Source organism: Gekko japonicus, unplaced genomic scaffold (genome assembly GCF_001447785.1).
Source record: "Gekko japonicus isolate JY-2015 unplaced genomic scaffold, Gekko_japonicus_V1.1 scaffold736, whole genome shotgun sequence".
Lineage (NCBI taxonomy): Eukaryota > Metazoa > Chordata > Lepidosauria > Squamata > Gekkonidae > Gekko > Gekko japonicus.
In genome coordinates this window covers 410,005-424,647 of record NW_015164205.1, presented here as the reverse complement: position 1 = coordinate 424,647, position 14,643 = coordinate 410,005, and positions in this window count along the sequence as shown.

The window sequence follows — 14,643 nt, the reverse complement described above, 5'->3', positions numbered from 1 at the left end:
AGTGCAGCAAGGACCACCACCAGCAGCAAGATCTGCTACATCTGGGATAGTTCCATGCATTGCACACATTCTTCTCAAACAGAGGATAAATCTCAGTTTATCCTTGGTTTATGTGGGGCAGAAGGAAGAGCTGTGGTTCATCCAGATCTGATCTATACTATGGTTCTGAAATATCCCATGGAAATTCACAAAAACCTGAGCACAATCAACTTCTGGAAGCATTGTAGCTTGGTCCATCAAGTCTGGCCAAGTGGCCCATCAAGGGCTACTAACTATGGTGACTATCCATATTTAGAGACAGCAAATTTCTATATACCAGTGCTAGAAGGCAATGTCAGGGAAAGGCCTTGGTATCTATGCCCCATTTGTTGACCCTTCAAAGTGACTAGTTCACCACTGTGTGAAACATGATGGTGGACTAGATGGACCATGGTTTGATCCACAAGGGCTCTCCTCAGGTTCTGTTTTAGGATGGTACTGTGAGTCTAGATTTTGTATGCCTACACTATATTTCACATCCATACATGCATGATATGTTACATTTGCTATTGCCTACACCATATTTCACATCCATACATGCATGATATGCTTTATATATAATACTAATTCACACTCTGGCTAGAGTCAGCCAGCAGGGCATGGACCTCTTTGGCTGCAGTCCAAGAGATCAGAAATAGACAATAGGGTTGTTTGATAGAAAACTGGGCTTTAGGGGATGAAAGAAGACAGGGGGTGTTGAAGGGGATTGCGGCTAGCAAAGACCTAACACATGGTCCTTACTTTTTATAGTCAAATCTTCGGGTGGGTGGAAACCTTGCCAAGCTGAGATCCCACCTATCTGTAGTCCGTCCTATCCCTACATTTCATTGGTGCATGCAGAAAGGGGCATGTACCTTAGGGGTGTGGACAATATTTGAAACTCTAAACCCTATCTCATGGAAAACCATCTGGTCAGGTGTGAAGTTCTGGCATCCTGTATCTCCCTTGATGTGTAGATAGATCTTGGTTTTCCCAGGCAAACAAGGCACCTTCCAACAGGAAATGGCAATTCAGATGCAGATCAGATCCATATACTGCATGACATCAAGTCCTTCAGCAATTGTGAGGTTACTTCTCCTTAGTTGTTGTTTCTGCTAACAATGACTAAAATGTGCTTCTCTTTCCCATAAGGCTCTTGAGCTGAATGTGTGCAAACCTCATTAACATAAAATGCAGGCAAGTGTCCTCTATGTGAAATCTCTCACAATAGGTAATGCAAGCAGCTCTCTCCATGCCTATGGGTATACATGTGTGTGCACAGTTCATGTAATGTGTGTGTCAGCAGATATAAATTCATAAACAGAAAATATCAGTCTCTTTCTCAACAGGAAGGACCAGTCAGAGTTAAGATGCATACGTGAAGTTTATTTTTATTTATTTATTGTTAACGTTTTTACCCCTCCCTCCCTACGAGCGGGCTCAGGGCAGCTTACAAGAGGGCAATTTCAGTTTAATTTCAATTTGTATACAGTCTGCTTCTTATCATGGTGAAAGTAGATGAGCTCTATATATACAAACATATTTTTAAGTCAGTTTGTATACAGTCTGCTTCTTATCTCTATATATACAAACATATTTTTAAGTCATCTCTACAGACTGAAATTAACCTAGGAATGATTAAACAAAAATCACCAGGATCCAAAGTACTATGTCCACAATTTCAGCTTCATTTGTTCTTGTCAGCATGTGGACCTGCTCTCCAGTATATGTGTGTGTGGGGAATTGTAAGTCCAACTGGACACAACCAAGCTCATGGCCATGCTTATGAATTCTGACCGCTGTGTAGTGTCTCACTGAATACATTAATAGCAACCCTTGGAAAGACACACTCTGTGTTGTTATAGCAGAGATTTTGTTTATGCCATCCAGATTCCAATAGACAGAATGTGTGACTTAAACATATTTCTCAAGATACACTTTACAGCCTGAAGAAACAGAATGGAATGTGTTTTCTAATAAAGGATGATTTTTTTCATGAATACCACTACTTCCACGAATCATGGGTATCTTTTTAATTCCACATATTGATTATTTTTTTTGCAGACAGATGCAATGTCCGACTGCATGAAAAATGTCAAGCAACGCCAAGCAGGGCAAGCTTGCAATTAGATGATTACGTATTCTCTACCTCTTGTTACGAATAACCTTTGTTGCCATTTATAAACAGAATAGTAAATAAGGGCATGCACCTACACATATTAATGTGGATAAATATTTTATGGGCTGAGGTCTATGCATCTGGAATATGTATTGAAGTCTATAGTTCACCCAATCACAGCCTGGAAAGTTTGGATTATGTCTCTCCACAACTGTGGCTCAAAGAACACCGATGGTGCAAAGTACATCATCAACTGGTCCCTAAGGCCAAAATAAAACAACAGAAAAAAATGTTGAAGAGCTGTAGGCATCTGAGAAATTTTCTCTATGTGCTGGATTTTCCAATAATGTTGTATCTTGACAAGCAGCCCAACTTTGCTTGCTGGGACAACTGCCTCCTCATAGGCAAGGAAAACAGGAGGCCTTGAAAGTCTTGTTGAAAGAAAAGGCAAAGCCATTGGCCACTTTTTTCATATCCTTCTGTTGTCTCTCCTGGAGGGAAGCCTTCATATCCCTCCATGTCCCAATGGATTGGGAAAATTTTGTGCCACTTGGATTGTATTTGATTATTTTGTCTTTTTGTATGCCACCTTGAGAACATTTTTTCATGGGAAGATAGCATTAAAAAATAGCCAAAATAAATGAAAAAGAATATAGTAGATCTAGTATCAGAAGTCCCTCACCTGACCTGGATGGTCCAGGATAGCCCGATGTCATCAGATCTCAGAAGCTGAGTAAAGTCGGCCCTGGTTAGTACTTGGCTAGGAAACCACTGAGGGAGTCCAGGGGTGCTACACAGAGAAGGAGGAGGAGGAGGAATTATACCCCACCCTTTACTACCCGAAGGCATCTCAGAGCAGCTTACAATCTCCTTTCCTTTCCTCTCCCCACCACAGACACGCTGTGAGGTAGGTGGGACTAAGAGAGCTTTTTCGAGAACTGCTTGTGAGAGAACTGCTCTGAAATAACTGACAAGAGGCTGGGAAAGGCAAATCACTTCTGTTTGTCTCTTGCCTTGGAAACCCTATGGGGTTGCCGCAAGGTGGCTGTGACTTGATGGCACTTTATACACAGATGAGAAGTCCCTGCTCTACATACAGTGTGCAAAAGTTGAATCACACTTGCACTGCATGGGAAGAAGTAGCCATTCTCAAGGTCAGTACTGGCATGAGCAAGAGATTCTGTTTCCTACCCCCAGCTCCTGACTAAGCAGAAGATCCTATGCTTGTCTACAAGTAAACCTCCAGGCAGATGTTCTCTTGAAGAGGGTGACACATGGGCAGGGCCAGTGGGACGAATCCAGCTCCCCTCTATGCACATTTCAGTGTACAGAATATCTGTACATTTAGTGTACTGAATAGTGAATACTGAATCTGTATATTTAGTGTACTGAATATAATACTCTCTCCATATAGGATTGGATCCAATGAATGAGTTCCATGCACACTATAGTCTCTGCTGTGGAACACACTTCCTCTTCCTCTAAAACTTCCATTTGCGGAAGGGCCTGTGGAAAAGCACTGATCTTCCACAAACAACAATTTCAGAGGAAGAAGAAGCACTCTCTGCCGCACAGACTATCCACTGAGCATGGAACTCATAGGATTCAAGCCGGAGTGGTCTGAATGTTTCTAGTGGGCTCTAACTTTGTGCGGCTGTAGCTTTCTTGAGCAGGTGTCTGGAGAAGCAGCATTTATCTTTTCTAAATATATAAACTGGGACTAAAGGACAGACAGCTGGGGGAGGGAAGGGCAGAGAGGAAACCAAAAGAGGAGGGTAAGAATGAATTGATATGAAAACAAAAAGATTTGCTTCACAAAGAGATTTGAAGAAAGGAAAAGATGTGGAGTATGTATATTGTAGGATCTGCAGTATGTCCAGAAGGGAGACACGGTGTGGCCATTTGTTTTTCTTCTTGATTCTATATGTTTTCTTCGCATCAGTTTTGTTTCACTTGATAGTTGCTGATTTTTATGTCATTCTGTGTTTTTTTAATGTCATTTTATCACCATGATATGCTAGTGATACACTGGGTCTATGTTGCGGGCCATTTATAAACTGTTCACACAGAAATTAAAGTGTTTGAAAATGCAGTGCTCAATGTAATCGAAACATATCCCTGATCATCTCACTATCTGTGTCAAATGAAATAAGTTAATCTGTCGAACAGCGTCATTGAGAAATTTGTGTCATTCCCTAGAACATTCCTGATCATTATCTGATTCTACAAATAATGACTTCAACTGGAAAAAAATAGTTAAATAGAGGTTATGTTCTCCCAAACATTACAATTTATCATTAGAAGATTAGTATGCTTACTACCATATATGAAATTGAGCTTTTGTTTATCAGGGAACATGTTATTTTGGTATTAGGAAGGCATTTGCTTAGGTGACTACATAATTGCAGAAGGCCAATTCACTTACTGTAGTCAGTGATTTGGCTTTGGCTGGTTTATGTGAGAGGATACTGCACTATGAGAGTTGCTTATTCATATAAAACTAGAGTTTCCAAGTTGCCTTATGGACAAGTCTGAAGGTCCTTAGAATCTGGTCAAGTGTTTCTTAGTGGGAAGATTAATAGTGGCGGACAAAATTCCCTGAAAGATGGCTGACACCCAACTAATCATCTTCCTCTTCAATGCGCTAATGCAAAGAGTTATTATGCACGTTCTAAGTGATTGTCTCACTTCGCATGAGTCAACAGTAAGACCAAATGGTCTGAGTCAGTGAAGTATGCATGAGGCCTTAGAAATGAGGAGGTAAGGGAGAGAGTTGCTTAATTTTATTAAGAGCTTTCAGAGCTACCAGCCACAAAATGGCACCTTGGTTGGTGGAGCCAGTCACAAAATGGCAGATTCTACACATACTACAGTGTGTCAAGAGTAGGGCTGCAGTGAATTATCCTCTTTGCCTTCTGGTTGAGGTCATGGTTGGACAGATAGCTGGAGGAGATGCCTGTGACCTGCCCTTGAGCAGAGGTCGGGGGGTCACTAAATTTCCCCTCACAGGAGGATAAATCAATCAATGGTCCCAGGTCTGGAGGCAAACTGGTACAGGCAGTAATTACATAAATACCCTTCTTGTTACTTTATCTTATCTTTCTGTTCCTAACTTTTCTTCAAGCAAACAGCTGGGGGCAATATAGACTGCCTCTCTATTTTATCCTTGCAACACTCTTGTGAATTACATTAAAGCATAAGTTACCCAAGGTAACTCAGAATTCTATAAGTGATCAGACATGTGTTTCTTGGCTTCGAATCCAAGTCCAACATAATGCAGGACTAGATGGAACTATCAATACAATTCATATGCTCTTGAATTCCCAGTTACTTTTATCATGCAGAATAGGACGGGAAATGCTGCAGTGTAGATTGGTCAGTCATAAGTTTATACAGTAGCAAAGAATTAAAAAGGCTTTCAAGTTAACCTCTCTGTGACAATGCAAAAGCATCCTCCATCCCAAACTCACAATAACATAATTTTAAATATCAATATGCAATCCCTTACCTCATTGCACAGAAAAATAACAAAAGGGGTAAACATTGCTTAACTCTCTTGAAATTTCTGATGTTCTTTTTTTTCAAATGCAAGAAGTGTGCAATATGGCAGCATAAAAGAACATGCTGGGAAGTGAAAGGCATGCATAAGTCACAACTAGTTATTCCATCAAAGAGCAGGTCCACAGGAAACCATATGTTTCCTATAGCCTGTGAATCCATTTTCTCTCTCAAGGGACACTGATGAATCATTCATATATTCTAACGAGCAAAGATGTTAATGTAAATTCATTGCTCTATTAGCTGGAGCAGAAAACAGGCAAGAGTTTGGAGTCCAAAACAGATGTGATGGTAAATGTGTGGCTGCTGCCCAAAATGGCGACTTCACATCGAGTCCCTCCTTTTTATAACTCTGTGTGGTTCTTCTGTATAATCCTATAACGTAGAAATTCTCATGGGTAATTTTATCATGGTGGCCCTCATGGAGCTGGAAGGAGTAGGATATACACAGCAAAGCTAAATAAGTAAGTAAATGACATCCAGTCCCCTGACATCAGCAGCTCATTGACATGGAACACAGAAGAAGGAGTGCAGAAGATCTCAATGCCAGGTGTGGTTGGATGCAAAAAAGATGCAACGTAGACACATGTTTGCTTGTCTCAGAACCTCCACAGACCACACAGGACCACAGTCTCTGGCTTAACTAGGCTTATCTACATTAACAAACTATTCACCCAACTTTTTAAGGGCAACTTGCATTGAAGGCAACTCACTGGCTGTCAGCATTTTGAGCAACTCCACCTTGCTTCAAACTTGGCCACTGTGATGGTTGTTGTTGTTGCTGCAATAATGACCCATGTGTGATTCTCATTGACTTGCCTTAGCTCTAGTTAAATTACTGACATTTGAAACAGTTAAATCATGCTCAGAGCAATTTAGATGTATTCATCTTCTGGGGGTGTCCAACCACCGATGAAGCATGCACCCACTTAGCTTGAATGATGCTAGGTTTTGAGTGTTTCTCTTTCCTGTCCACATCATTTGGAAGGAACAGAGGCCAACACTCCCTTAGCCTTGTGCATTGAAAGAATGTAAAGCCATGAAACATTCTGAATTAAAGCATAATAGCTAACCCACTGAGTCATATTGTTCATGAACAGTAAAGTCAACAAGAGTTGAAACGACAAAAGAATGAGATAAATATTCATAGGTACAACTCTTCTCTGATTAGTGTTGGGTGGATTCTCTAGATGTTGTCCCATGTCCCTTCCACAGATGAGCTCTGTGTGCCTGTTATTCTGCTCCACTTTCTCCCAACTGTTTCTGTAGAACTTCACTAAAGATGTTCGATCATACATGCTACACATTTCACTCTATGGCTGCGGTCATACTGCACACCTCTAATTACACCCTTTTTTTCTTGTAACAGGAAGTTTTGATTAGACATCCCTCCCTGAACTGGCTTCACTGCCACTTAACCCATGGTTGATCATTTGGATTGTTGCGACATCCTTTTTTTTGGGGGGGGGGCTTTCACCCATGTGCTTAAGTGTGTATCCAAAGCTCTGGCTCCTTTTTGACAGCTCCACAATCCCTCTGCCAAGTACTCCGGCCCCTCTCAGCCTCCTTCCCTTCACTTCTCCTTGGAATACATGAGGGGGGGGGTAAGTGCAGATTTACATGACAGTAGTCCCACTGACTTCAGCACATTTACCCTTGTGTCAATCATGAGATGCTCTCAAACACCAACTCTGATGCATAAACAGGAGAGAGGGGTTTGGGGAGGGTGGGATTTGTCGCTAGGAAACAACTCCCCCAGGGACTCCCAATCCAGAATGACTACTTGGCCATGGTGATTGAAAATGCCGGGGGTGATTATGTTCTTATGCACACATAGCTACCTGATCCAAACAAAACAAAATAATGGAAGCAGAAATGGAAGGGAAGGTTCAGACTTCCTAGTTTGGTGTAGTGGTTAAGTGCGCAGACTCTAATCTGGGAGAACCAGGTTTGATTCCCCACTCCTCCACTTGCACCTGGCTTGATGACCTTGGGCAAGCCAGCTGTTCTTGAAAAAGAGCAGTTTCTGTCAGAGCTCTCTCAGCCCCACCTACCTCACAGGGTGTCTCTTGTGGGGAGGGGAAGGGAAAGGAGTTTGTAAGCTGCTCTGAGACACCTTTGGGTAGTGAAGGACGGGGTATAAATCCAAACTCTTCTTCTTCTTCTTCTAAACGGCTTGACTTCACAACAGGGGAGTTCAGGCAGCTGGAAATGCAGGGTGAAATCGCTAGCATCTGTAAAGACTAGACTTTCCCTGGTGTCTCTTTACTCCACCGAAGATGGGTCAGAACAGGGTGGTGATGACTGGGGCGCAGAAGGCAGATGTCGCTGTCTGATTGTGCTCTTTAAATCCACAAAGGTACCACAATGATATTGAATCAAACTGCTCGTGTGACCGCAGCCAAAGACTTCTGGAAATACATTTCAGATGCAGCCCTGTGATACACATCCACAAACACATGTCCATGAAAGACACTTTCCACTCACTGTGTGCTTCACAATGCTTTCATAAGAGATACCATGAAATGTGGGTGGGGAGGTTAAAACAAATGGGTGCAGCAGTACTTGAATGGATATGTGGAACATGGAAGCTCTATTGCTGGGCTGAATGATGAGTAAACTGTGTCCACAACAGCAGGCTCACACTGCCAGATACACCAATGGTTGATTTTATGCAACAGAAGTACAATACCATTTTTGACAATCACAAAATTTATTCCAGCGTTAGCCTTCAGGAGCCAGAACTGACTTCATCAGATCCATGAAGTATACATTCATTAGGCTGATAATTTATGTCAGAAACAAACAAACAAAAAGAGGGGGGATGTTACAAAGATAGGCAGTTAGAACATGATCCAATCAAAAGAGTAATAAATCAGTTGGAAGCCAATACTGGAAGTCTGGAATATGGTTAAAGTAGGTGAAAATGGAAGTCTGGAAGGTTTGTTCTTTGTTCAATGTCTTTTATAATATGGTGATGCCCACTGATATTTTTTCCCTCCTTCTTATATCATTTGAATTTATTACAATAGTTTGTATACATATATTTGTGTATTTTGCTTAAATGAAAAATGTAGAATCAATCGTCTCAGTGGGCAAAGACCTCTCCCAGCTGTTTTAAAACAGGCAAAGTGATACTATCATAAAATTTAATCTAGGAAAGTGTAGGATAAAATATAAAATATAAACTTGTGAGTGAAGGGGGGGATGAGACCCATCAGTATTCCTGCTGTTGGTTAAGTGGACAAACCTGTTTATGACCTCTCACCCCAAGTCATGGTAATCCCCCTCCCCACCAGTTTCATAGCCTGAGAACAGAACAGCCAAGTTTGAGCCTAAGAGAAATTCAGCAGCTTTCCTTCTCACAGAGCTCCTTTTTCTATGACTTGTGCTTACAGCAGATTTCATAAATGGTAGCTAAATTGGCTGGCCAGTTGCAAAGTACCTTACAGCCATTTCCTTGTCAGCAAGAAAATTACTGTTATTCCAGATTACAGATGGAGAATTTGAATTCAGAGATATCTGAAATCGGGTATTCAGAGTCTAACAGTGCCATCCTAAGCAGAGTTACATCCTTCTAAGCTCATTGACTTTAATGTACTTGGAAGGGTGTAACTCTGTTTAGGATGGCACTGTAAGGTTTCCAATTTCTGCAGGAATTGCATTATAGATGAACATGGTAAAGTAGTCATTCGTCTGACTTTCTGTTCCAGTCACATATGTTGCTAACTTTTCCTAGCCCTCTTAGTTCTAAGGACCCCTTAGCTCATAGCTGATTGCAGGAAAAGTAATCGATGTTTATTCTTCTCATTGCTTTGCATATTTAGTCATTCTTCAAGAAAAGGAATTATCAAAGCTATACACCATTCTAATGTGTTGGGCAGTGCCAGTGGAATTATTTATGTGTCCCTCATACTAATGTTACCTTCCCACCGAAGCGGTACCTATTTATCTACTTGCAATTTCTTGCTTTCGAACTGCTAGGTTGGCAGGAGCTGGGGCCAGAGACAGGAACTCACTCCATCATGCAGCACTACATACTAATGTAGAGTGTATAATCATTTCAAAATTAATGGAAAAATGGACCCCCACAAAAGCAATATTTGATTTATTTCATTTTGAAATAAATAACCTGATCCTATCGTCTTGTTTCAATTGGCTTCAATAAGAAGCACATTCCAGGTGGTTACTTCTTTGTTTTCTATCTAGTTTGGATGCAATTTTGTAGGGTCGTAACACTGATTTAAATGATCAAATCAGCCCAATTTCAGAGAAATGGGAGAAAGGATTCCAGTTTTATATACAGTTAAAAATGACTCTTTAAAAACCAAGATCCTGCGGCGCTGGCATCCAGAAAACTACTACCAAATAACCATGAAATGTAGGATATTTGCATCTCCAGTTGGAGTATCATATAAACAGGATGCATGCAATCAGCCATCAAGGTAAATAGGAAGCAATAAATCAGATCCCATAGTCAAACAGCTATTTTATTTCTGGAATATATTTTGCCTTAAATATCTTTTAAAACTGGAACTGTTCTGTTATCTTTCTGAAATCTTATAAGGATGATCGCTTACATGAGTACAGTTCCTGAAGATTTAATTTAAAATGGATAAAAAACAAAAAGGTTACAGTTGTAAATATATTTCTCATTGAAATCAGAGGAAACGCAAGCAAATGAAAGTCTAGAAGCAAAATGTTCTTTAATCAATTACTCTGAAGCATATTATATTTTGAACCTTCAGTGCCAGTGGCTTCTGATTCCAAAATCAGTCTATCTTTCTACCTGCATGTAAAAACTCCCCATCTTTAAAAGTGTTAATAGTTTTAGCAGAACTCTTTACATTTCCCTTGAAATGTTTTCAGATGCTTTTGTCCCCACATAGTGTTGCCAGTCTCCAGGTGGTGGCTGGAGATCTCCCAGTATTACAACTGTTCTCCAGGTGACAGAGATCAGTTCCCCTGGAGAAAATGGCTGATTTGGGAGATGGACTCTGTGGCATCATATCTCACTGAAGTCCCTCTCCTCCCCAAACCCAGCTTTCTCCAGGCTCCACCCACCAAATCTCCAGGTATTTCCCAAACCAGAGCTGGCAACCCTATCCCCATATATTGCTGTAATTGGAACTAACCTGAGGATTTGCAAACCATCTCTCCCCTACTCTAGGTGTGTTGCTTTGTGGGACTCCCTTCTCCCTACACTCTGCCACGACACCTCGGCTCATGTCAGCAGGGGCTTCGACAGGTGCCAACCTGCTAAGGGGCAAAATGAGCAACTTCCTGTACATGTGATTTCTCTGTTGTGGCTCCTGCTTTGTGGAATGGCCTGCCCAAGGAAATCAGGAAAGCTCCCGCTTTACTGGCCTTCTGCAAACTATGCAAGACAGAATGATTCAAGAGGGCTTTTTCTGGGCAGGTAACAGGGTTGCACTGTACAAACTAGTTTTGCAAACTTGCTTGGATAAATGATTAGGGACTACGGTTTATGCTGCAACATATAACTTACTATAAGTCAGATCCTATTTATGCAATTTCTGTACTGCTTAGTATGTCATGTGAACCCTTATGCTATGCTTCAGTTCTTTCTGGTGGTTCCATTAGGGTTGTCAGACTCCTGGTCAGGGTGGGGTTTTCCCCAATTTCATCAGCTCCAATCCACCACTGGCCAGCTGGCTGGCAGGAGAAGCCCCACCCCCAGACAATCCCCTCTCACGTCTATGCTAACCATAGAGTTTTGACCGAAAAGCTAGAAGATCACCATGCAACATGCCCAGCATGAGGACATCACTTCCACATGACATCATTGCACCAATGATGTTGCACAAAGCGAGGTTCCCCTACTCCCGGAAGGCTCCCTCCCACCCCCCACTGGCCAGGTAAGTAGACCTGGCAAACCTAAATTCCAGACTTCTAATATCCTACTGCATTGGTCACTGAGTGTCCCATTTTGTTGATTGTACTGACTCCCTATGTGTATTCTGCCTTGAGTCCCTGTGAGAAAGGCAGACTGTAAATAATGTAAATAATTGTTTTTTAAAAACTTTATCAAAATTCATTTAGTTTCCTTTGAAATCCTTCAAATATCAAAATTTATTTTAAGCAAAATTCAGAGGCATCTCAGCTCTATCCTTCCCTGCTAAAAAACAACTGTTCCAAAATCCAGATTTTATAAGTTATTTTTTGTTTGAATTTTGTTCTGTTGGTATGTTCCAGTTCATAATATCATGCTGATTATTCTGTAAGAATGTGGACCTCTCATTCTCTCATCACGGTTATGGTCTTGAAAGTATACATGGTAGTTCTACTACTGAACCTATCTTAGAAGATACTTGCCTGATGGAATGTCAAGGAATGGAGGGTTGGATCCAGCCAGCTTTTTCACTCAACCTCACCCAGTTCCTCTCTTTACCACAGCCCCTGTTCCAAGTGACTTTTGTCCATACAATAAACAATTAAAAGAACTACTTACTTATTGTGTACATTTATGTGTGTATATCTCCCCATCCATCTTTAACTGTCCACTCCAGTGGCAGCGAAGAATTTGCCCTTTATAGTTTAATTCGATTTTGCAATTGTTTCATGTAATTATATTTTCTTTTATCTTTTCCAATTAATTTTGCTTTAAAATAGAATTGGAGAACGCATTGCTCCTGAAATGTAATAGATCTTAGATCAATAACTCCTCGGAATGAAACACTATAATTATTTTCACAAATATAATGGAAGTGGCAGGCAGAATAATTTGGCATATATCTCTCGCCACAGTTCATGACAATATTCTCTGCTTTGTTGATTCTCAGAGCTGGATAAAAATCCCGCATCCAGTTACAGAGCAAAACAGGCGCTTGTGTAAATGGCTTTAGCCCAACGTACATAGAGCCTAGGAGAAACAGAAGTTCTAGAATGACATCAGATCCCCACTGATCTCCCTTCCCAAACTCGGTCCTCAACAGGTACCACCCCCAACTGCGGTAATATGCAAACATTTTGGAAAATGGTCCAGCAAATGATATGTGAAATAATGCATATGAATTTAAATTTGGTACCGGAAATATACTTGTTAAATATTATCCCGGATAACTTCGATCAAAATGATAAATATTTATTAACATATATATTAACATCATCAAGAATTATGATAGCAAAATACTGGAAAACGGATAAATTACCCTCTAGAATAGAAATAGCAAAAAAAAAATTGTTAGATGTAGCAGAGCTAGACAAATTAACAATGCTATTACGTGGAAAAGAAGAAGTAATATTTCATAACAAATGGATAAAAATGTATAAATGGTGGGGAAAAATTTACTATGTATAAGACCTCCAAAAAGCAACTGTAAAGTTTTAAAATGCTTGTGGCTGTACAGTATAAAACTTAATAGATTTTTAAAAAGAACAGGTACCACCCCCCAAATCTCCAGGAATTTCTCAAGCCAGAGTTGGCAACCCTATGGCCAAGTGAGCAAGACTAAGGACTGAGAGTGTATGCAGTGGTTTAAGCCTAACCTGCACATTACAGTGAGGCACATACATGCTGCCCATCCCACCCCCTGTTCCCCTCCAGTCACATTTGACTGAAAATCAAGCGATGTGATGCCACGATGTTATTGTTCTGCCATTCTTTCACTGTACTGATGGACACTTGCAGAGGATGGGAAAACGCTAGTATAAGACTGTCACACTTAAACAGAACATTATCAGGTAAAGCCAAGGGGAGAGATGAATTAGTAGCACCCTTGTATTTCAACATAGTATGTAGGTTTGGCGAAGTGTCTGAGCTGTGAACTAGGAAAACTCTGTTTGATAACCATGTTGTTACAACCTCATTTCACATCTCACCTCTTCTGATGCAAACTAACCTGATTATTTTAGCTAAGTCACTATTCTCTCGGTTAAGTGGCTTGAACTATCCAGATATAGACTGTTTCCTGTGTTCATGGGGTTCAATCCAACCAGTTTTTTGGTTCAATCTCGCCCAAGTCCACCATCTCATGGCTTTTGTGTGTGTGTGTGTGTGTGTGTCCATGTGGGTACTATGATCCCCAGCACAGCCTTTTGGGCAGCCGACAATGGGGCCCCTCCTTCCTTTTGTATCAAGAGAAAAGCCAGTTTGATCCCACACATTATTTTATTCCATCAGCAGCATAAATTGCTTTTGATACTGCTCAATGGAGGTTTCTACTTTTTAAAGCTTATTTCTAAAAAAATTTCCCCACTGGGATTCTTTTACCGTTGCTCCCCAACTTGTTTCTGAATCCAGACAACCTGCTTTTAATTTACAATGGTTATTATGTCCCCCCCCCTTCTTCTTCAAAGCAATATTCCATTGATTAAGGCTTAAATGAACAAAAGAACAATATTCTTTTCATCATATAACTTTCAGCAGTATCACAATGATACTATAGTTTTTATGTAATTATCTTACACAACTTTGGTGGTTTTCATTGCATCATTAAGACATTTTAATTAGTTGCTATCTTTGAGTGCTCTTCTCATAAAGATGCTTTATAAAATGGATATGAACTTCTGTAACCTTCCAACTGGGCTATGAAAGTCTTCTGAAATTTCCTCATTTGGGCTCTTAAATGGAGGACTGAGAAGTCCTAAATAAGGGACAACATGTAGTGACTGGAAATTCAAAGTTCCTTCAGCTATGTCAGACCCTTTTTCTATGTCCAAGTTCCTTCAGCTCCAATTTTTATCCCCCCACACTGCATCAAATCATTACTAACATTAAATTAAATAGAGCTAGTGAGGTGTAGTGGTTACAGTGTCTGACTAGGATTTAGGAAACCCAGGTTTGAATCCTCGCTCTGCTGGGTGTCCTTTGGCCAGTCAAACACTCTGAGCCTAACCTACCTCACAGGGTAGTTGTGAGGGTAAAATGGAAGAAAGGAGAACAATGTAAGCCACTTTGGGGCCCTGTTGGAGAGAAAGACGTTCCT